The 25,273-nt window shown below is 43.9% G+C and overlaps 1 pseudogene; it reads left to right on the top strand.

Moving 5' to 3' along the window:
• The first annotated feature begins 594 nt into the window (after positions 1-594).
• On the top strand, positions 595-1,183 carry LOC118651448 (annotated as a pseudogene).
• Positions 1,184-25,273: the final 24,090 nt, after the last annotated feature.

Here is a 25,273-nt window from a genome sequence, read left to right as displayed (position 1 = left end):
CCCCTGGGAAGTCACCTCTGACCTCTAGGCTCAGGAAAGAAACCAGGCTGCTGACATTTTATGCCCAAAGAAATGGATGGCAGTCAACTGACCCATAAAATCTCCATGTTTTCAGCCCTACGCCTAAATACCACCCACTACCTGGCATCCCAGAATCCTAAGTCCTTCTGGGATTCCTCTGGGAAAATCTGATTTCTTTTGTCTCTGTCCCACTTTGCATGCAAAGAGGCCATTTCTCTTGAGCTGCTGAATTTGCCGAATCTGCATTCCAGAAATGTGAGTCTCTTATTTGCTATTGACTTCAGTCCCATTCTTTCTGTTCTCATGAATCTACACCTCTTATATGCTCTTACTATGGTTCTGACAGGGACCTGGGGAAGAAGAAAAAATTAATACATTAGCTAATCTGCCTTCTATAACCAGATATCTATGTACAGTTTTAAAAAGCATTTATTGGCAGTGCCCTCAGAGGTCCTGGATCTGTCTCTTGCTTCAACAGTGTTTGGACGGAACAGACCCAGGGACGCCCCTTCTTCCAACCTCCGCCCACTCTCCTGCATCTCATCCAGTCACCACCTTCAGAACTACCTCCGGGACCAGCCAACACACTGGGGTTTTTCTACCTTAAATCCTTATTGCCGGCCAACCATGAGCTCCCAAATTCGTCAGAATTATTCCACCGAGATGGAGGCTGCGGTCAACCACCTGGCCAACCTGCATCTGCGGGCCTCCTACACCTACCTCTCTCTGGGCTACTATTTCGAAGACTGTGATGATGTGGCTCTCGAGGGTGTGGGCCACTTCTTCGGCAAGTTGGCGGAGAAGAAGCGCGAGAGCGCTGAGCGTCTTAAAGTAGCAAAACAAGCGTGGCGGCCGCATTCTCTTCCAGGATAAGCAGAAACCTTCCCAGGATGAGTGGGGCAAAACTCAGGACGCCATAGAAGCCGCCCTGGCTTTGGAGAAGAACCTGAACCAGGTCCTTTTGGAGCTGCAGGCCCTGGGTCCTACCCGCGCAGACCCTCATCTCTGTAACTTTCTGGAGAACAACTTCCTGGATGAGGAGGTGAAACTGATCAAGAAGATGGGTGACCACCTGACTGACATCCGCAGGCTGGCCGGCCGCCAGGCTGGGCTGGGCGAGTATCTCTTCAATAGGACCACCCTCAAGCATGACTAGGAGCCTTTGGAGCCCAGAGGCCTTTCAGAGGCCCCTCTGCATCCCTCTGGTGTCTCTGCCTTTTACCTGAGCCTCTTCCTGAAATTACTAGTCATTCTTTTAACCACCCTGGAGCCCGATCCCATGCATTGGACCAAATGAAACAGTAAAGCTTTTTGCAGCAATAAATCAATCAATAAATAAGCATTTATTGATTCTTATAATTCCCACCATATATACATATATTTTCTAGATAGGTATTATATATGTATATGTGTGTGTGTATATACAAATGGATGTATCTGTATGTGTAATCTTTGACTGGTGGAAGGGCATACCATATTGGCTAGAGTGTTGATTCGTTTAGAAAGAAGGAAATGATCACAGGAGATGCTGAAGATAAATTTTTAAAAATGGAGCCAGACCCTGTATTAGTTTCAGATTGAATGTAAATTATAATTGAAAAATAAAAATTAATTATTTTTTAAATGGAGCCAGATGCTAAGGGGCCATGTAAGCAAAGTTAAGAACTTTGAAGTTTATTCTATGATCTATAGAGTCCTACTGAATGAGTTGAGCAGAGGATGATGTAATGAGATTTATATTTTAGAAAAATCACTGGCTACAGCAGAGAATTTAGTAGGAGGCAAAACAGACAGACATGAGGATCAGTTCACAGGCAATTGGAAGGATGCAAGTAAGAGGTAAAGGTGGTCTGAACCAAGACTGTGGCAACAAAACCTGAGGGATATGGGTACCAATTTGAGAGATATTTGGGAAGTAGAGTTGATGAGTCTAGAAATGGGTGTGTGAGTGGGAAGATGAGTTCAGGATAATTCCTGGTTCTGACCCAGGCAGGTGTGTGCTGGTGCTGTTCACTGAAACAGGATCCATAGAAGGAGCAGGAGGCTAAGAAGCTGATGAAGGGACAGAAAAGACAAGATTTAGAAGCCTGCTCTATTCACCAAGGCCGGCCATAGCCAATACAGACCTTAGCATGGAGGGAGGGCAACCTCACCTGCGTGTAGATTGAAGCATTGATGGATATCTCCTGCAGGACCCTGAGAGGTGGTGATTTGGGGGTCCAAAGTGGAAACGGGACTCTAGATTATTTTGTGGGGAAAAAAATACATTTTCCAGAATTTATATCTAGGGACAGAGGAAGTTCACTCCCACTGAATAAATTTATTTTTTTTCCACTGAATAAATTTAAAATTATATTTTTGTTGTAGGCCATGCCTCGTGGACTGAAATACTTATTACAGCTATATGAAGCTCCTTGCTCCCAAAATCAAAGATACGCATCCCATTCAAGCACAAACACAACACTTAGCAAAATCAACCACATACCAGACACAAAGGACAGCCCAGAATTTTTCAAAAATTTGTCAGCATAGCGATGACATTTTTAACCACATTGTCACTAAATTAGACATCAATAATAATAACATAGAAAGGGAGAAACATCACATTTTGATTAAGCACATCTCCAAACAATTCATGAGTTGAAGAGGAAATGACAATGGAAATTACAAATCATTTAGAGCTGAACAACTATAAAAGTACTACATATCAAAACATATGGGGTACAGCCAAAATGGTTCTTAGATATAATTTCATATTGCTTTTAAAAAGTATTAAAATGAATAACTATTTACTTTAAGAAAGTGCATTAAGTCACTTGAAGAAAGTTGGGTATTGAAGTAAGATCTCCTCTTTCTTTATATAAAAAGTTATTGGGTAAAAAAATAGATGGGCATTATTGGGTAAATAAACAAACACCTATTTAACCAGACTAAAATTTATATCATCCAAGAAATACAAATGCTGATTTCATTCATGCTACCCTCTTTGTCTTTTTTACAACTGTATTGATCAAAAACTTCAATGGGTTAGTAGCTATTTGGCTTTCTCATATGCATTATGTATATATAATATGGACATATATATGCAATATGATTCTCTGTATGTATATATTATAGTCCAACTGGAACATTTTGCCTCTAAATAGAAAACAACTCTGAGAGAAGCAAGATGGAGGGATGAATAGGACCACGGGCCCAGGGTCAGACAGCACTGAATTCTGTCTCCACTTTAACCCATGTTAGCTGGGTGACTCAGACACATCTATGTAACCTCTGAAAACTTCTGTTTCCTTCTCTGTAAACTAGAGTTGCTGCAACACTGGTACCAGCCACACATGAGTGTTGCCATGATTCTAAGTTATGCATATGCCGTGCTTACCTCGCTGCCCAGCAGAGCCAGCGATCATTACATAGTAAGTTACTAGGATTAGAAGAAGGGTGATGATACTTTATTGTGGAAGGGGACTCTTAATGTTAACAAGCTCTTCAATGGACACTTTTCATTTGGCTTTTGACATTCCTAATACTCCATGAGATATGGTTGGTCAGGCTTTATTTCTGCTTTACAGATAGAGCAAGCCAAGCCCTAAAAAGCTAATAGCAACTTTGTCTGAAATAAAAAATAAAAACTAGTTAGTGACGATCTGATATGGGAACGCTGCTTTCCTGACTCCTGGTTTGTGTTCTTTCTATGATACATTTCAACAAAGACAGTACTTATCGATCTCTTGTAAAGGAACTTTATTTTATTAGATTCACTTAACTATCTCTTAAGACAGTAGAAAAAATAACACTCTAAAAATACAGACCTTTCTCAGACCAAAAAGACCTATAGAATCTGTTCACATTCTTTTTTAAAAACTTAATGTTTACATAGAGTAAAAATGTATCCTTTCTAAGGTAGTTTTCTGAGTTTTGATAAACACTTGCGTACACATAACCATCACAACAGTTAAGATAAAGATCAATCCTGTTACTCAAAAAATGCTTCTGTGTCACTTTGTAGTCAACTCCTTCCCTCACCTCCAGTCCTTAGCAGTCACTGGTCTATTTTCTCTCTATAAACTTCGTCTTTTTCAGAATGTCACAAAATGGCATGCAGTACTAGCATGTAGCCAATGTAGTTTGGATTCCTTCTCGTAGCAGAGCGCATTAGAAATTCATCCACTTTTTTGCATTTATTATAGGTCTGTTCCATTTTTATTCCTGAGTAGTATTCCATTGTATAAATGTACCACCATTTGTTTATCCATTCCCCAGTTAAGGGATATTTGGGTTGTTCCCAGATTTTGGTGATTACAAATAGAGCCACTATAAACATTCATGCATGGGTTTCATGTGAATATACGTTTTTATTTATCTTGGGTAAATACCTAGAAGTAAGACTGTCCCACGTGTAACCTTCCCGGGAACTGTCGCACTGTGGGCCAGAGTGGCCACACCATTTGCATGCCCAGCTGTGCTCATTCTACAGGCATTTGTTATTATCAGGGTTTTTTTGTTTTTCACCTTTGTTTGATTTTAACCATTCTAATAAGTGTTACGTGACATTATGTTTTACTAAGAGATTGATACAGACTGAATGTTTGTGTTTCTCCAAAGGTCATATGTTGAAATACTATGTAATGATATTTGGAGTTGGGGCCTTTGGAGTGATTAGGTCATGAGCACGGAGCCTTCATGAATAGATTAATGTCCTTATAAAAGAGACCTCAGAGAGCTCCTTGGCCCCTTCTGCCACCTGAGTTCATAGAAGATGGCCACCTATGAACCAGGAAGCGGGCTCTCACCAGACACTGCAAATCTGCCGGCACCGTGACCTTGAACTTCCCAGCCTCCATAATTGTGAGAAATAAATTTCTGTTGTTTATAAAGCTACCCAGCCTTGGGTATGATGTTACAGCAGCCCAATGAACTGAGACAGAGGCATTAGTTAGGATTACAGCCTAAGGATCCTTGTTCAAACAAATGGCTATTTTAGTTTTCAAGGAAAGTATAAATAAGTCCCTAACCAATAACTTTGCTAGTTGTTCCTCTTCCTTATTCAATTGGGTGTATTGCTTAAATAGAGGTATGAGCACAAACATACACAGCCACATAAGCAAATCTCACTACTTTTGTCAAGTGCCCCCCTCTGGGCCTACCAGAGAGCACTTCCTCCTAGGACTTGAGTACTGTGTCCATTTTTCCAAAGGGGAATAAACAAGGCTTGTCAGGTTTGGTAGGTCACATACTGACCCCCAAAGAGGTCAACCCCTAGTTTACTGAACCTGTGACTGTGTTATGTTTCGTGGCAAGGGGGAATTAACATTGCAGATGGAATTAAGGTTGCTACTCAGCAAATCTTGAGATGGGAGAGTATCCCTCATCACCCAGGAGGGCCTGATGTAATCACAGGGGGGGTCTTTTAAAATAAAAGGCAGGGGGGGGGAGTCAGTGTCAGAGTGATGCCATGTGAGAAAGACTTGACCCGTCATTTGTTGGCTTTGAAGATGCAAGCAGCTCATAAGCCAGGGAATGTGGGCAGCCTCGGGAAGCCAGAAAGGGGCAGGGAAATAGGTTCTTCTCTAAGCCTTCCGAAGGGGTGCAGCCTGGCCAGCGCCTTTGCCCAGTGGGACCTATTTTGCACCTCCAGAAACTCAAGAGAATAAATTTATGTTGTTGAAGCCACTGAGTATGGGGTAAATTGCTATTAGTGCCTAAGAGTTCATTACAAGAAGAACCATAGTCTGGGTTGATTTCTGAAAGTCTTTCCTCTCATTCATTCACAAAAGTCTGAATACTAAACAATTGTGATCCCCGCCTTTGCTACAGTTTCTTAGGATTTAGCGCTGGGACACCTCATTCCTCCCGCTTCCCCTTGGCCCTGCAATGGCATCCACACTCATGGCTTCAGGCGCCGTTCGTCTATGTGGATGATTCACAGATTGGTATCTCTCACTCAGTCCCCCTGTCAGAGCTCCCGTTCCAAAATATGTCCCTGTGGCTGTCTCACAGGGATTTCAAACGTGATATGTCCAATCCTGAGCTCTTGATTTTTTACCCCACACCCCCCATCCTTGCATCCCCCCCTGCCCTTTCCCTGGAGTGTTCCAGTTATTGCTCATGATAGAATCTAGTCAAAAAACATTTCATACCTTTGCTCAGCCTCCAGTTACCAAGTCTTATGAAATCTGTCTTCAAATACATCTCTAATTTATCCAATTCTCTCCACCTTTCATCACCAACCTCGTCCAAGCTATCGCTCATCATTTCTTCCGTGAACAGCCTCCTAAAAGCTCTGCTTCCCACAGGATCCCTCCAATTCATTCTCCACTCTGCAGCCAGAGTGACCCTTTAAAACATGAATGACATGACATCATACTGTTTAAAACCCTTTAATGCAGCGGTTCTCAACCTGTGGGTCGCGGCCCCTTTGGCAGTCGAATGACCCTTTCACAGGGGTCGCCTAAGACCATCCTGCATATCAGGTTTTTACATTACGATTCATAACAGTAGCAACATTACAGTTATGAAGTAGCAACGAAAATAATTTTATGGTTGGGTCACAACATGAGGAACTGTATTTAAAGGGCCAGAATGTTGAGAACCAGTGCTTTAATGGCTTCCCATTGCTCATACAAGCAAATCCAAACTCTTAAGCATGGCTTGAAAGGTCCTGCATGATTCTCTCCTCTCTCTCAAAATCTCTCATGCCACTTCCCCTCTCACTATTTCTGGAAAACTGTGAGGTCATATTAAACTTTTATTTGTTTGTTTATTTATGAATGACTCATCACCCAAGGTTCCCCCCCCCCCATTAGTTTTTAGAGAGAATGGAAGGAAAAGAGAGAGGAGGGGGAGAGAGGGGGGGGGAGGGAGGGAGGGAGAGAGAGAGATGTGAAAAAGATACATCGATTGGTTGCCTCCCACATGTGCCCCAACCCAGGCAGGGATTGAACCTACAACCCAGGTATGTGCCCAACTGAGAACCAAACCCACCACCCTTCGATGCACAGGCAGACACTGTAACTGCAGTACACTGGCCAGGGCACATTAACCTTTTAATTCCTTGGGCATCTCAATCTCCTTCCAACGTCAGGGCCTTCCTACAAACTATTCCTTCTGCCTGGAATACATTTCTTCCAACTTTCACTTTCCACCTTACCAAAGAGATCTCCTTTGACTTAAAGTAGTTCTCATCACATCCTGTTATTTTCTTCCATAGTTCTTATCTTTAAGTTATACAAGCACTTATTTGTTTAATTTCTGTGACTCTCACTAGCCTGTAAGCTCCCTGGTGAAGAACCCATGTCTATTATGTTCCTCTCTGCATTGATAGTCCCAGCCACAATGCCCAACACATAGTAGGTAGTCAGTAATTTTTATGAGAAGATAAAATAATACATGAATGATGGATTTGGATAAAGTGAACAGAATTTTAAAAGTTCTCCTATCCTTTCCCCTATTGGAGAGCATTTCTTCCTCTGCCCCCCAGCAGACTATCTTTGTGTGATTTTCCAAAAGATGGGTGTGGTTATCCCATGGGAATTTAGAAAGAAGAGCCTCCTTTTTAGAGAGGCACATATCTGAGCACAGGGGAGCGAGGTTGGGTATGGCGCACCCATGAGGACACACCTGTGACTTGCCCAATTTCTTGGCTCAGTTTCCCTTAGATTATGGAAAAGTCATAGTTAGTGCACAATTTTAGATTACTGTTTTATTATATTACATAAATATTGTTATATTATCAACATAATATTAATAAATTTATCTTATTATTACTACCACCTCCCATTTGGTAATTCTCTTTAGATACATCAACCCGTCAGTGAAATCTAATTTACCCATGTATCTATGTATGAATGGCAAGGCAAACATAAAAGTAATGCAGTATAAAAATATGTATCAGAATATTTTGGTTGCTAAAAATCAAATTGGTTTAAGTGGAAAATGAATTCTTTAGATCATTGAACTGAAGATCCAAGTGCACAAACTATGTATTTAAGAACCTCTCTTTCTTTTCCTAGTGCTATTTCCCTCTGTTGTCTTTCTTTTCAAGCATTCTCTCCCACAGATGGGTGCAATGAACACTATAGTTCCCATTTAGCAAGTTGACAAAATTAGGGTTTCTCTTTCCAAAATGTTTTAGTACTAGGCAGATCCTTACTTGCTTCACTTGTCGAATCCCAAACCACTTGCTGTGGCCAGAAGTGGCCACACCTGTTTAAATGTCCATCTCCAGAGCAGGAGGGTGAGTCAGGCCCTTGAACCACATAAATCAAATCCAAAATGACAAATCTGGATAGCAGGCGCATAGCATTAAAAAATAGATATGTGCCCACGAGTGTGGCTCAGTGGTTGAGCATTGACCCATGAACTAGAAGGCCACAGTTCGATTCCAGGTCAGGGCACATGCCGGGTTTGCAGGCTCTATCCCCAGTGTGGGGCATGAGGGACACAGCCAATCAATGATTCTCAGTCATCATTGATGTTTCTGTCTCTCTCTCCCTCTCCCTTCTTCTCTCTGAAGTCATTAAAAACTTGTAAAAAGAAAAAATAGATATGTAATCTTATATCAGGTGATAAGTCTTCTAAATAAAAACATATCAAAGTAAAGGAATATATCAAAGTAGAGGAGGCCAAGTGTGAGTTTTAGAAAGTGTCAGCAGGAAATGAGATCCCAGAGCTAGTCTTTGACTCTGGGTAGAGTGCTTCAGGTCTGAGGGATGATAGGTGCAAAGGTCCTGAGGCTGGTGTGTGCTGTGAATATTTGACAGACAGCAGAAGTCCATGTGTCTGGAGTCCAGCAAGCAAGGAGTAAATGACAGGAGATGAAGAAAGAGAGGTAGACAGGAGGCAAATCAGGGACAGCCTTGTAGATGACGGCAAAGACTACGTTCTTTATTCTAAATGTGACAGGAAAGTATTGAAGTAATTTGAGCACAGGACTGACATGATGTTACTTATATTTTAAGGGGATGACTGCCTACTGTTAAAGACTTTAGGAGCCATCGGGGAAGGGGGAGAGAGGAAACGGATGAGTTAGGAGGCACAGCGCGCCAAGAGATGAAAGATAACAGTGGCTTGGGCTACAATGGTGGTGGAGGAAGTTGGATATATGGTTAGATTCAAGAATTATCTTTGAAGTTAATGCCAATTAGATTAGGAAATGAATTTGATATAGGATGTGAGGAAAAGGAAAGAGTCTGGGGTGATTTCAAGGTTTCATGCTAGAGGAAGCAAGGGTTTCATTTAGGTGACAATATGTGAAGAATAATGGCACTATGTCAAAACACACACACACACACACATTTTATTAAAGAGCTCATGAACTCTGTTACTGGGGATCTGGCACTCCGTGCCTGCACATGTCTGGTAATCCTAAACATCACTCTGAAGACTTCCATCCTTCAGGCCTCCAGGGAAACACTTCTCAGTATCTCTTGCCCCCTATCCTTAAACTATAAGCATATGACTCCCTCAGTGTGTACAGGTGTGCCATTGCCAGCGCTGGAGATGAAACACCGCTTTGAGAAGAGGACTTGAGCAGTGAAAGTACTGAGGTAAGAGAGAAAGACAAATGAACTTGTCACATCATTCCTCTTGCATAAATAGCACCATTTCCCAACAGGACTGGGCATCCGTTTTCTTGCTTCTTTTGATGTTCCAAATTGTAGTCTGGAAGATGCTCCCCAATTAGCTCATTATTCAAAACTGCTGCACATGGCTTCGGTAGAAAACAATTTGCAACATTTAAAAATTCACATTACTCTTAAATGTATGCACTCAGACTTAGATCGGACTGATGAATAAAATACAGGCACAGGGACGAGTTCCGAAAGATGCATCACTAAGTCACTTCGCCTTGTGCTAACATCAGAGTGCCCTTACGCAAACCTAGGCGGCCTGACCTACTACACACCAGGCGCTCAGAGAGCCTGTTGCTCCGAACGGCTATAAACCGTACAGTCTGCTACTGTGCGGAACACTGTAGGCACTTGTAACACAATGGTAAGTACTTATGTATCTAAACTCATTTAAACAAAGAAAAGTTACAGTAAAAATAGGCTATAAAACATGGAAACGGTACACCTTATAGGCCACTTAATGAGAATGGGGCTTGCAGGACTGCAAGTTGCTCTAGGTGGGGCAGTGAGTGAGTGGTAAGTGAATGTGAAGGCCGGGGACATTACTGTACACCACTGCGGACTTTACACACACCGTACACTAGGCTACACTACGAGGTTAAGTCAAGCACAAAAGAAATTATGCAATCAAGAAACGTGGTAAACTCGAGATGTATGAGGCGGTTGCTAGTGTAACACAGCTTACTGTTTTACAGAAAATATTTTTTATATAAGAAAATGTACACTCAAATAATGATAAAAGTATGGTATGGTAAATGCACAAACCAGGAACATATCATTTACTATCATTATCAAGCATTATGTGCTGCACACAATTGTATGAGCTATACTTTTATATGACTGTCAATGCAGTGGGCTTGTTTTTGCCGGCATCACCACAAACACAAGAGTAATGCATTGCGCTATGGTGTTATCACGGCTATGATATCACTAGGCAATAGGAAGTTTTTAGCTCCATAATAATCTTATGGAATCACTATTGTATATATCATTGACCAAAACATTGCGATGGGGCCCATGACTACATAATATGGATTATTTACATTGTAATTAGATGACCACTGAACACTGGATTTGCAAATAATTTTACTTTTATAAAATATTTAATAATATTTAACTTTTCAAAAACAGTACATTTAAATATAGGAAAATTAGGAGACAAGGCACAGAGCCCTGCAGAGGTAAGCCTTGAATGTTAGCTCTGTGAAATAATCAGCCGCATTTTCTTGTCCATGATCAACACACCATGGATATCCCAGAACCAATACATTAGTATGAACATCTTTTAAAGAGATCAGTTTGTTTTTAAAATTTTGATTTAAAAATTTTATATGCATTAATTATCATGTACTTTGCCTTTTAATTTTGTAGATAATTTTAAATATTTAGAAGAATATTTCTTGAAAACACATAAATAGCTTTAATGGATTGATTTTGCATTTACTTTAATATACAGACAAGATATATTCCAATTTCGTATCCATTGACTACAACTGCATTTTATGGTTTAATCCTTTAAATCATAATTATTAACATAATACAAATTAAATGAAAGTATTTATTATAATAAAATAAATGATTTTTTTGCTAAAGTCAAGAAAAATCTATTTAGGGAATAACTATAAAAATGTCCACAATAATGTATAATAATGTGTGAATTATATTTTTATTACTCATCCAAATGTTACTAGCCTATAAATTAAATAATGTTTAATAATGGCTGTTAAATGTGATCTTCTGCAATATTTTGTCAACTTTCCATCTTATAAAAACAATGTTTGCTCATAATTTTTATTCTGTTATTATGATGGTATATTTGACAAGGGAGACTAGAACATATTTTATTCAACCATTGATTAGCTTGATTTATAACTTCTTAAACATTTGGACATGTGGTATGTAGACCTCCATCTGTGCTTTTTCCTGGGCCCTATAAATGTTATGTTCAAAATACCAGGAGAGCATTGAGGAGAGTGTAATTAACTCTGGGAGGTCTGCAAGGTTTCACTGAGGAGATGGTGTTTGACTGGATCATGGAGGATGGTTAGGAGCTCACCAGGCAAACGCGGAAGGGCATTCAGACAGTGGGAACAGCACATGCAAGGCTGAGTGATCATGTGACACGAAATACAGCAAGCTTAGCATAAAATAGTGTGAGGACATGGAATGGTTGGACATGGAGCTGGAGATAAGACTCGGAGAAAACTATCTAGAACAGATATACCTATCTCAGCTACAGCTTTTATGCATTCAGAAGTATCTTTTTGAGTGTTTACCATGTGCCAGGCATGAGGCTAGAGGCTGGGGGCACCATCTTTTCTCCCCAGGAGTTTATGTGGAGGGAGTCCAGGGGGAAGGCGTTGTGTAGCAGTCACTCTGCACATTTTAAGAAGCTCCATGAGTGAGGGATCCTGGTACAAGTTTCTTTGCAATTCCACTCAGCTCAGGATCAGGTAAATACTTCAGGAATATTCAACTCCTTGCTGAATTGAAGTGAAAACATTACAGCTGGAATATTTGAATTTATTCTTAAGGCTACATTGCAGGCAGCACATTTGTGAACTTTTTCCCAAGGTCTCAAGTCTAAGGGATGCTGGGACTCCATTAGCTCATTGTTAGAAATGCTGTGAGAGAGCTAAAGTCTTGCAAATAATAAAGTATTAATAAAAATTAAAATAATAAGAAATTATTATTGGCAATACTAACAGCTGCCATGTATCAATCTCTCAGTATGCACCCATCACTATGTGAAGTGCTCTGTATGAACAATCCCTATGATCTCTTAATCCTCACACCAACCCTATGACATAGATGGAGATACAGAAGGGCAGCAAAATGAATTAACCTGCCCTGATACCACTGACAGAGACAGACCAGAGGTTCAAACCCAGGTCTACCAGGACCTCCTGAGACATGGAAGGTGTCCTTTACACACACACACACACACACACACACACACACACACACACACACACGGAACAGGCAGTGCTTTTAAAATGGTTCAAAGAGCTGTGATCAGCCTCAAAATGCACCGCCTGGTGGGTTTTTTCTCTCCTGATGATTTTACACAGTTTGGACAATGGCCACATCTATATGGTAAACAGATGGAGCACGGACTCCTTCCATCTGGTCCATCTCTAAAGCATGCTCATCTCAGTAGACTGGTGCTGGGGATTCTGTGGTAGGTCAGGGACTCTTCAGCCAATTGGAAGTACAGTTCCTCAATTGACAGAGCTGAGACCAGGGTTCCTGTGCAGGGTTTCTCAGTCCTGTTGTGAGACTCTACTTGCCTCATCAAGGAATCAGTTGAGAGACACGTGTTGGTGTGTGTGTGTGTGTGTGTGTGTGTTTCAATTAGAAGCATTTCCGTCCATTAGAAATGTTTAGAAGAATGTAACTATTAAGAGAAGGGAAAGAATTACTTCTCTGGATACAAAACCTTGATGAAGAGATTTCTCTACAGATGAGTCTTAGTTCTAAGAGCCAGAAGACGGTGAGAGTTTGCTCAAGATCAGTGGAGGAACTGGGCCGCCATTGATGGCTGGGCCACTGGTTCACTGTGTACCCAGCCCTGGTGGCAAGAGAAACTGAAATCTTGCGAGCACTGTGCTCACCCCGTCATGCACACGGGTGCAGGGCCGTCTGCCCAGAGGGGTACTTTGTTTGAATCTATACTAATAGCCGCCCTGCCCTAACCTCCTTCCATGCTGAGGGTGCTAGTGGTGACCTCAGGTGTTCATTCCCACTCTTCCAACTCTCTCCCAGAATTTGGAGCAGAGACACTATGGAGTAGTAGGTAGACCCCTAGCTCTGCACTATCCTATTCGGGAGTCATGAACCACCTGGGTAGGGGTCCTAATCACTTAAAATGTGGCTGATATAAATTGAGATTTCTGAAATGTAAAATATACATATTTTGAGACAGAATAAAACAGAACTTAGGTATTCCTTAAAATTTTTTTTATTTTGATTACATGCTCAAGTGATAGTATACTAATATATTGGGTTAGAGACTTGGGGTGATAAACACACAATGTAATATACTGATGTTTTGTAGAATTGTATACTTGAAACCTGTATAATTTTATGAACTAATGTCATCCCAATAAATTCAATAAAAAAGCAGCCCTAGTTGGTTGGGCTCAGTGGATAGAGCATTGACCTGTGGACCAAAGGGTCCCGAGTTCAGTTCCAGTCAGAGCATGTACCTTGATTGCAGGCTCCTCCCCGGCTCAGGCCCTCATCAGGGCTCATGTGGGAGGCAATCAATTGCTGTGTTTCTCTCACATCAATGTTTCTCTCTGTCTTTCCCTCTCTCTTCCACTCTCCCTAAAAATCAATGGAAAAATATCCACAGGTGAGAATTAACAAAAAAATTAAATTCAATAAAAAAGCAAAAAACATTTAATTTCACCATTTCTTTTTAATTTTTAAATATGGCTACAAGAAAGTTTAAAATTACGTATGTGGCCTCCTCTGTACTTCCCTTGGTCAGTGCTGCTCAGGAATCAGGCAGAGGCGGTTTAAATACCCCCCCATCCACTGACCAGCAAGGCTTCTTCAGGCAAGTTCCTTAATAGCTTCTGTCCTGTAAAAATGAGATGATAATGTCATAGGGTTGTTCTGGAGAGTAAATGAGGTCATGCATGCATCCTAATACTGTATCTGACACATGAATATTTATTGTCACTATCGTTTCCTGGTCACGTGGCTCCAGAGGGAGGGGCAGGAGAAGCAGGTGGGCAATGCCAGGATCCCAAAGCACCGGTGAAGTTGGGTGCCAGAAGCAAGGCATAGTCTCAAATGGGGAAGGAGACCTTGCAAAGGACCTTGTCTTTGAGCCCCATTTTCACTGTCAGAAACCCTGCCTTTGTTTCCAAGAAGCTTGCTCGCACTAAGGAAGCCTTCTGGCTGGAGCTGACTGCGGCCACCTGCCTGCAGCACACTGCAGTGTGGGTTCTCGGGGCCAAGATGCAGATCTATTCTCTGCACCAGGCTCTCCTGGGGGCTCACTTCTAGGTTGTGTTTTTATCAGCACTACTCTTTAACTGTACCATAAACATACCACTCTTTTCCTCTTTCGGGAGTGTAAAATCAAACAAAACAAGCAAACAAAACCTAGCTATTCTGAAAGCACAGTACTCACTGCTATGCCCGTATATCCAGCTTTTCCTTGGGAAGGTGAAGGTAGGAGGCAATGTTTATAGTTTTCATTTTGAAAAGGCCTCAAAAATCTTTATGGCTTAGTCCAGACAGATTTCTTTGTGGGTACATTTACAATGTTTTTATTCGTAAATTACAAAGCTAAGATAGACATCCTATATAATAAAAGGGTAATATGTAAATAGACCAAACGGCAGAATAACCGAACAACCAATCAAAGCACAATATGCTAATGATATGCTAAGGCTGCTCAACTGCTCACTATGATGTACACTGACCACCAGGGGCAGATGCTCTGACCAGTAGGTTAGCTTTCTGCTGGGGTCCAGCCGATAAGGACATAGTGAGATGGGCCGGACACTCCCTGGAGCCCTCCTTCGGTTCCTCCTTGGCCCAATTGTGCACTGGGGGAGGGGGGACCCCTTAGCCTGGCCTGCACCCTCTCGTAATCCAGGACCCCTCGGGGGATGTCAGAGAGTGGGTTTCAGCCCAATCCCACAGGCCACTCCCCTTGGGAGGGCGCCAGATGCAGGGCTCATGGCTGGCGAGTGCCGGGAGCCTCTCCCTATCTAGACTGATTGGGCACAAGCCCATGGCAGGCACAGTGGGGCCGGGATGAATGGGAGTGGCAGGTAGGAGCTGCAGGTGGGGTTGGACTGTGGGTTTCGGCCTGATCCCTGCAGACCATCCAAGAGGGACCTCACCTGTGCATGAATTTGTGCACCAGGCCTCTAGTATTCATATGAATGCTCAATTTCTGAACAAGACTAAATGTTTGATCGTCTTCTCATTCCACATCTTCTCTTCTCAACCCCCAGAGGGGTTGACACCAAATATCTAGGAGCCAACAAGTTGCAACCGGCGTCAATTGCCTATATCACAAATATCATTTTTCTCTCAACCACCACCTCGGGTGCCTCATGGTCATTTCTTTAGTTTGCTTTCCCACTAAGGCTTGTCCTTGGAATGGCACAACCACAGAATTTTTCACTATAAAGGAGGCCTTGGTAAACTCAAAACCAAATGATTTTTAAAAATAGCAATTTTAAAAAATGGATCACTGTCTGTTGATTGGATCTGTGCTTAGAGAGCCATGGGACATTCTAACTTTTAAATTTTTTTCTAGCCAAAATCAGAAAGAAGAATGTTAGGCTATGTGCCACAAGCTTGGAGGTGCAGGAGGGGGAAGTAGATTAGAATAAAAGGCAGATAATGAATATCATTTATTTTAAGAAATCTGGATTCAGTTGACTGCTGTGAACTTTGAGAGTTCTGGAATTGCCTAGCGCAGGGCCACACTTAGTCAAAAGACTTCCACCCCTTTCTCTCTTCCTCTCTCTTTCCCTTCACTATCCTGTTCTATTTCCAGTATTTTTTTTAGCTGAAAAATATTTTATTTTTGAGTTCTGAAAAACAGGAGGCATGGTCTTAAGCCATAGGCTGTTTTTCATTGGGAAAATGTTTAATGAATGTTTAGTAGCTCCAAGACACTCTCCAGAAATCAAAGCAGACACAAAGATAAATGAGCATCGAGTGTGCCCTCAAGGAGTTTCAGTCTTGGAAAAAAGCTTAGACATTTATCCAATCATTCAACAAATGTTTATTAAGTGCTTACTGCATGCCAAGCATGTTCTAAACATCAGAGACACCGCAAGAAATGAAGTAAAGACATTGCTATTATGCAGCTGAAAACCTGAAGGAAGGAGATTGACAACAAAGAAATAGCTATTCAAGGTTGGGCAAAAGTAGGTTTACACTTGTGAGTGTGCAAAACAGAGTGAATAGCTAGTGTAATAATCATAATCTGCGTGTCTTTTTCCATACGAACAACTGTAAACCCACTTTTGCCCCAACCGGTATAATATCTCTGATATTAGAGTGCTAACTTAGTGCTGGTCACCAAATATTGCTGGTTGCATGCTTGCTGGCCACATGCATCATTCTTCCTTCCCCCTTTTGGTGTAAGTGTGGCCATGTGCCTTGTTACGACCAATGACATAGGAATAGAGGTTACGTATGTCACTTGCCAGCAGAAACTAAGAAACAGCACCCAAACCACCACATTCCCTCACCACTGCTGCGGTAATTGTGGAAGAAGTATGTGAGTGAGGCCTCGTCATTCTGAGACGGTGAGGCCCCCGTTAGCCTGCCGTGGACAAGGTGCATGAGCAAGATGCATTTTTGCTGTGTTTCCCCACTAACATTTGGACATTACTTGTGACCACAGAATAGTCAGAACTCTTCTGAAAGGAGGGGGTGGCTAAGTACACTGTAGAAAAATCAAGCAGAGTTAAGAATATTTTTTAAAATGACACAGAAGGCATGGCTTTTATTTCAGATAGAGTGGTTAGGATTGTTCTCTCTGATAAATTGATATTTGGTCAGAGACCTGAAAGAAACCAGAGTGCCAGACATGAGGGGATCTAAATGAAAGGCAGGGAAAGATGGGCCAGGCAAAGGTCCTGAGATAGAAGCTGCTTGGAGTGTTTGACATGACCAATGTGGCCAAAGTACAGAGAGCAAGGGGAAGAGTAGTAGCACATGAATTTGGAAAGCCTAGTGGGGAGTTGCTGATGAGGAGGCCTTTTCGGTTCCCATGTAAAGGTCAAGCGCAATGGAAAGTTAGAGATGTGTCCTAGCTGCATAGCTCAGTTGGTTAGAGTGTCATCCCTATACACCAAGGTTGTGGGTTTGATCCCCGGATTGCAACCAGTGAATGCATACATAAGTAGAACAACAAATCTCTCTCTCTCTCTCCCTCTCTCTCTCTCTCTCTCTCTCTCTCTAATCAATTAATAAAAAATTAACAAATATAATTGTTTTTTTAAAAAGAAAGGTAGAGAGGTAAGTGATGATAGCAGATGGATGAATGGCAATTGACCTGGTCATCTTTGACTCCTATCTCTACCTCATCTCTTATAGCTAATTCATGATCAAGTCTTAATTATATCTTGGATCTGTTCTCCATGCCCAGACCCAACACCACTGCCACTACCTTGGTTCCAGCCATACTAGCCTTGACCTGAACCATTGCAATGGCTTTCTAACTAGCCAAGTCCTGTGCTTTTTGTAGCTCAAATGAATCTTGCATGCTACAGCCATTGTCTCCAGGAATTGATTCCTTAAAAACTCAAAATTGAGGAAGTCACACAGCCCTGATTATAACACATCAGCACCTCCACACCTTCCAATGAAAAGCAAAACAAACCCAACTCCCTAGCATGGAATTCAAGGCCCTCCATCATCATGCCAGCCCTTAGGTCCTCCCTTCCAGTCCTGACTCACCTTCACCCTCTCCTCCTCCCCTGCAGAGTGATCTCACTCCTTATGACTCCCACACGCCATGTTGTTTTATGTCTCCATGTCTTTGCACATGCCATTCTGTTGGCCTTTCCCACATCCTCATCTGTCCACATCACTATAACCTTGCTTAATCATGGCCTCCTGTGAAAAACTTCCCACGGACACCGTCCCCACAATAGACCCACTGAGGCTCTCTCATTCACCTTAACATTTTAGAGATTACATCCAGGAGTGTAGCTATGACATGATGTGCGGTTCTCGGTTTCTGCGGCTGTCTCCTCTTCTGATGTGTTCATTCTCTGAAGATGAAACTTTGTGATTCACTTCTCTGATGCAAGCTGGGCCCTGCACAGCACTCCCTGCCCCGTGGGGTCATTGTGATGTCTCCTTCAAAGGCATGCTCTGTGGGATTTTTCCAGGCCTTCCCTCCTAAATCTCTTCCAGACCCAGTTGCTCATTCTTCCAACTCTTGGTTTTATCCTCTCTGTGAGCTGTTTGGGCTTAATGTTTTAGACCTATCCATGTTTCGTGCACCATATTTTGCTTTGAATACCAAAAACTTATAATATGGGAACCTGCTTTGATCAATCTTAGTATCTGGACAACCACCAAAACCAGAGTCCTGTCCCCTCATTCAGGCAGCAGGTGGACACTGCTCACCTCAGTGCAACAGCTGTTCCATACAGGATTGCAGAACTGAGCTGATTGCACCTTACAGACAGGCTACACCTTCCTTCTTCTTCACCGTGTGCCCTCCGACCCCCATCAATCTCTGCCTGGATAAAAGCAAAGTTTCAAAATATTTATAAGGTGAGTGGTAGCCTCTTCCCACAGCAGTTTGGGTGGCCCCCGAAGGGCCCCGGGCATATTTTACCCACCCTTCCTCTCCTCCTCCTGCCCTGTCGCCTTTCTCCCTCCTGTGTGGGAAATGCCTTCAGAGCCATCATTTAGCAGTAGAGTTAGTAGAATTTGTCCAAGCCTGTCGAAAATAGGGTTACAAAAACCACAAGAATGAAGTTGTGCGTGTTTTCTATTTGGTACTTGGCAATTCTTCTCAAACATGCATTCTGACACGGGTGCAGGTCAGGATGAGCTGTACTCCTTGTCAGGCTCTGTTATGTTAGCACGAATCTCCTCCTGGGGCCATTTTGCCTCAAAGAGTGTATTTTGAATCTTCTTTGTCCTAGAAAAACCCACATGAGCTGTGAGTAAAGATGGTGGCATGCCGGGGCCTGGGTGTGGGCTGGGATGGCTCTTGCCTGCCAGCTCCAGAGTTTCTGGGAAAGCAGCATAATTGTACTCAGAACGATTTCTAGGCAATGCTGACTTCAGAGAATAAAGGTGAAAGTAAAGGGAATATAAATTTCAGAAATGAAAACAAAGATCAAGTGACCTTCCTTTTTGATGACTTGATTAAGCCCATTACTCCCTGATCGGTGGAAAGATGACCCAGGTGGGGATTTTGAGCTTGTGCTGTCCATGAGGGTTTCATGTCTAGAAAGCAAAAGGAGTTGGAGGAAAGGGCACCGCAGCAGATCGGCGATGTCATGGTCAGTTCTAGATCTCACAAAGGGAAGGGAAGGACTGGCCTCGTCTTATATTAGAAGACTAATGGCAGCTACAGACATCTACAAGGAACATTCAAATGGTAGGTGACTGGGAAGTTGACATCTTCTCTACTTTGTTATTTTGACATGACAGCTTATAGTAATGTTAGACAGTGCTTGTTAAAACCAAAACTATCTTCCCTTGAATTTTAGCTGTGGGTGAAGTGTATTCAGAGACCATTGAAGATGGGTAGGATTCAAGTGGAAAGGTGGAAAAGCTGATTTTCATATAGAGCCCCTTTGCTCTCAACGTTTGAAATAAGTACTAACCCTCCAGCAAAGTGATTTCCCGATCCTGCCAGTGAGCACCGGTAGAACAGGAGAAGCCAGGAGCGAGTGTCTCTGACACTCAGTCAGAAGGCTAGGTCTGTATTTCTCAACATATTGAGATCACCTGGGAATTTTTTTATTCCCAAAGGACAATACGGTTTCTAAATGGAAAACTAGAGCAATGGCGAAGTAGCTGTAATACAGCTTCTGCCTCAACTGTGAGGTAAGAGGGAGATATTAAATATTAAATTTTAATTTATATTCATTGAAAATAGGAAATACATTAAATTAATAAATTGTACATTATTACATAATTATCCATATATTAATTTAATAATCTATACATATAAAGAGGTAGTATGCTAATTGCCGTTATGGTGTCCCTGTAACAACCACTTTACATATTGATGCATGCGCAGCAGGGGGCAGGGGGCTGGAGCCAAGTTCCCCCGGGTCTGAGGAAAGTGCCTGACAGGAGCCCGGACTGCAAAGAAGGAAGAGGAAGCGGCCATGGGGAGCTCTTCCAATCCCCGTGGAGAATGCCCTACCCCACCCCCCACACCCTCAGGGGGGCAGATGGACACCCTACCCCAGCCCCTGCACCCCCGGGGGGGGATGAGGAGGCTGACCAGATGGGGAGAAGACCCAGCCTTGGGGGTAGCTGCAGCCCGCACCTCTGACTCCCGATCTCTTCCGCTGCCACCCCCGCCAGGGGCGCCCACAACAATAGCACGCCGAGGACCACCTGTCAGCGCCCCTGAGGCACCCAGGGCCCGAAGCCCGCCTCTGCGGAGCCCCCTCCACCGGGGCTGGGCACGCCTCTTCTCCCTACAACTCCAAACCCAGGTGGAGGTAGGCCTGAGCGGCCCCTCAGGGTCAGACCCTCTCCCCCCCCCCCCCCCCCTGCCACAGTGAACCTTTCCAGGGGGCTGCTAAACCTGCCCTCCTAGCCCACCTGGCTCCACCCTGGCTGGGCCCCCACCCCGCTCCAGGAGATTGGAGCCCCGCCCTGAGCAGGTACAGCTTCGAAACAGCCACATGCAAGTTAAAGAATGGTGCCAAGCAGGAAGGTTTGACAGTTACTCCCCCTTCGGCCTCGCCGCCCCTCTAGCGACCCCCTAACTCCCTGACCCCTGCCAGCGCCTCCAGGGACAACCACTGCTACAGGGCTGCTGGTCACAGCCCACCCCTCAGAGGCCTGCAGAAACCTCTGCAAAGCGTCCATAGCTACAGTCCCAGGAAACAATCATGCCCTCCTCCCCTAATCAGCACCTGCTACCTGTGAGGGTACCTATGGGCTTAAAAATAACAATCCTTTCCCATTTAGACATCACTTACTTGATGAAACATTTCTAGGTTTATTAGCTCAGAACCTCCTCATGACAACCCAGTGAGGTAGGCGGAGAAGAGATTACAATTCACATGGTATATGCATATGCATTCAGAAATGAAGCTCAGAGAGGAAAAGTGTCAAGCCCAGTAGTTCCCAAGGTGCAGCAGATGCCCCACGGTGGGGGGGGGGGGGGGGGGCAATTTGATTTTAAGTGGAGGCAATTCGAGAATGAGTTAACAGTGATTTTTTTGCATTTCTTATGGTTCATCTACAGCATATCCTACATAATAAAAGGCTAATATGCAAATGACTGAATGGTGGAATGACCAGTCACTATGATGCACGCTGACCACCAGTGGGATGACACTCAAAGCAGGAGCTGCCCCCTGGTGGTCAATGTGCTCCCACGGGGGAGCGCCACTCAGGCAGAAGCCGGGGTCATGGCTGGTGAGCACAGCGGCAGTGATGGGAGCCTCTCCCGCCTCCATGGCAATGCTAAGGATGTCTGACTGACGGCTTAGGTCCACTAAACCGTCAGTCAGACATCCTTCCAGGGCTTCCAGACTGCCAGAGGGCACAGGCCAGGCTGAGGTTCCCTCCCCAGGTGAACGAATTTTGTGCACCAGGTCCCTATCCTATATAATAAAAGCCTAATATGGTAAGTGTCCAACCGTTCAGCCCTTCGGCCAGTCGCTATGATGCGCACTGACCACCAGGGGGCTAATGCTCTGACTAGTAGGTTAGCACAATCGGGACTGGGCCAGATGGGCCAGACATGCCCTGGAGCCTTCCCACAGTCCCTCCCCAGCCCCGATCATGCACTGGTGGGGTCCCTCCACCTGGCCTGTGACCTTTTGCAATCTGGGGGATGTCAGAGAGCCACTTTCGGGCCAATCCCTGCAGGCCAGGCTGAGGGACCACACTAGTGCAAAAATGCATGCACCAGGCTTCCAGTTATTATATATAATTATACTAGAGGCCCGGTGCACGAAATTCATGCACTGGAGGGGTGTCCCTCAGCCCAGCCTGCACCCTTTCCAATCTGGGACCCCTTGGGGGATGTCCAACTGCCGGTTTAGGCCCAATCCCACAGGGGATCAGCAGTCAAACAACCCTATCACAATCTAGGACTGCTAGTTCTCAACCGCTCGCCTACCTGCCAGCCTGACCACCCCCTAAACCAGGGGTGGGCAAACTTTTTGACTCGAGGGCCACAATGGGTTCTTAAACTGGACCGGAGGGCCGGAACAAAAGCATGGATGGAGTGTTTGTGTGAACTAATATAAATTCAAAGTAAACATCATTACATTAAAGGGTACGGTCTTTTTTTTCAATAGTTTTATTCATTTCAAAGGGGCCGGATCCGGCCTGCGGGCCATAGTTTGTCCACGGCTGCCCTAAACACTCCCCTGCCAGCCTGATTGACACCTAACTGCTCCCCTGCTGGCCTGGTTGTCCCCAACTGCCCTCCCCTGCAGGCCCAGTCACCCCCCCCCAACTTCCCTCCCCTGCCGGCCCAATCACCCCCCAACTGACCTCCCCTGCAGTCCTGGTCACCCCCAACTGCCCTCCCTGCCAGCCTGGTCACTCCTAACTGCCCTCCCCTGCCAGCTTGGTAGTCCCTAACTGCCCTCCCCTGCTGGCCTGATTGTCCACATCTGCCCTCCCCTGCCGGCCATCTTGTGACCACATGGGCATGGCCATCTTGTGACCACATGGGGGCGGCCATCTTGTGACCACATGGGTCAATTTTCAAATTACCTCTTTATTATATAGGATTATTTTTCTACTAGAGGCCCAGTGCATGAAAATTCATGCACTGGAGAGGGGGTCCCTCAGCCTGGCCTGCCCCCTCTCACAGTCCAGGAGCCCTCATGGGCAGGAGGCAACCCAGCAATCAGGGGAAGGCGACGCCTCCATCACACCTCTGCTTTTGCCACTGCCGGCAGCACAAGCCTCGGCCGGTCCTGGTTACCTGAGCCTCAGGGAGGCCCTGGGTGTCTAGGGGGGCTGAGGGGACTGGGGGACTCCAGAGGCAGGTGTGCAGCGGGGCTGAGGGGACTGGGTGCTCCCATCTTGTGGCTGTGTGTGCCACCATCTCTGATGGCAGTGGCAGTCAATTAGCATATTTCCTCCTTATTGGCTGTGGGCACCACCATTTTTGTAATATATTAATAGAATTATTAACATAAATTATATAATAATTTAATAGTTATTGGTATTAATTTTATTAAATGTGTTTAATATATATTTTAATGGTATTAGATCAGAGATCACTAAATCTTTAAAAACATATATTCCTATTTTATATAATAGTTCTAAAAACTTTAAAAAGGGGGAAGCTCCCCAATTCCTTTTATGAAGCTAGCAAAATCTTAAAATAAAATTCCACAAAGGCACAATAGCATGATAAAAATTATGTGCAAAACATAACTTAATATTTATTCATTATTTTTTTTACCACAAAAAGTAAGGAAGAGATAGAGAAGGAAGGGAAAGAGAAAGAGAAAAAAAGAGAGAGACAGAAAGGAAAAACAAAGAAACATATGGTAAATTTGGAATTAAAAAAAATTCTTAAGCTGATGTAGATACCTACCCACCACCTAAATCAAACATCATACTTAATGGAAAAACCAGAAACATTATCTTTGAAGTCAGAGACAAGGCAACGGTGTTCACTATTACTGGTTCTATAAAGGACAGAAATACACAAACAGGGGGAAAGAGAGAAAAAGAACAACTGGAAAAATGAAACAGTATGGTCAATATTGCCCAATGACATGATTATCCTATGTAATAAAAGGCTAATATGCAAATCAACCAAATGGCAGAACAACCTGTCAATATGATGTGCACTGAGCACCAGGAGGCAGATGCTCAACACAGGAGCTGCCCCCTGGTGGTTAGTGCTTGCTCACAGGGGGAGCGCCACTCACCCAGAAGCCCTGAGCTGGGCTCACTGCTGGTGAGCACAGCAGCAGTGGTGAGAGCCTCTCCCATCTCCGCAGCAGTGCCAAGGATGTCTGACTGCCAGGTTAGGCCCACTTCCCGAGGGGAGCGGGCCTGAGCCATTAGTTGGACATCCCCTGAGGGCTCCTGGACTGCAAGAGGGCACAGGCCAGGCTGAAGAAACCTCCCAATTGCATGAATTTCATGCACCGGGTCTCTAGTTTATATATAAAATGAAAAGGAATCCACAATTAGTTTAATAAAATTAATGAGAGCTCATCAAAGTTGCTGGGTAGAGAAGCAATATATTAAAATAGTAGCTTTACTCTACCTAATAAAAAATATTTAGAAAATTTAAAGAAAAATCTCATTCACAATGGCAGCAAAAAGATCTAAGGCAGATAATATACACTAATAAAAGACAAACATGCAAATTGACCATACCTTCACTACACCTTAAGCCATGCCCACCAGCCAATCAGAGCGATTATATGCAAATTAACCCAACCAAGATGGCGGCGGGCAGCCACAGAGCTGGAGCAAGCAGGAGGCTTGGTTGCCCCAATGATGGAGGAAGCCAAGTTTTCCGCCTGCCGCTGCCAGCTCTGAGCTCCACTCAAAGCAACAAAGTTTCAATTATAGAAGATAAATAAACCCCAGATACCTGCTTTCAGTGGTGTGGCCACGGAGCTGGAGCCTTGGGTTGCCCCTGGCAATGGAGGAAGCCAAGCTTCCCTCCCTCCCACCCTGGCTGGCTCTGAGCTCCACTCCAGGCTACAAAGTTTCAATTATAGAAGGTAAATAAATCCCAGAATAAAAAAGAAAAAAAGGAGAGGCTGGGAGTTTCCATCGCTGGGTGGGGCTTGGCCAGCCTGAAAACGGCCCTCAGCCCCTCACCCAGACTGTCCAGGCACTCCAGTGGGGACTCCCCACCTTAAAGGGGGTGTGGCCAGCCAGAAAACAGCCATCAGTCCCTCACCCAGGCTGGCCAGGCACCC

Source organism: Myotis myotis, unplaced genomic scaffold, assembly GCF_014108235.1.
Source record: "Myotis myotis isolate mMyoMyo1 unplaced genomic scaffold, mMyoMyo1.p scaffold_m19_p_3, whole genome shotgun sequence".
NCBI lineage: Eukaryota > Metazoa > Chordata > Mammalia > Chiroptera > Vespertilionidae > Myotis > Myotis myotis.
Note: the sequence above shows the minus strand (reverse complement) of the source record. Positions and strands in the feature narration are given on the sequence as shown.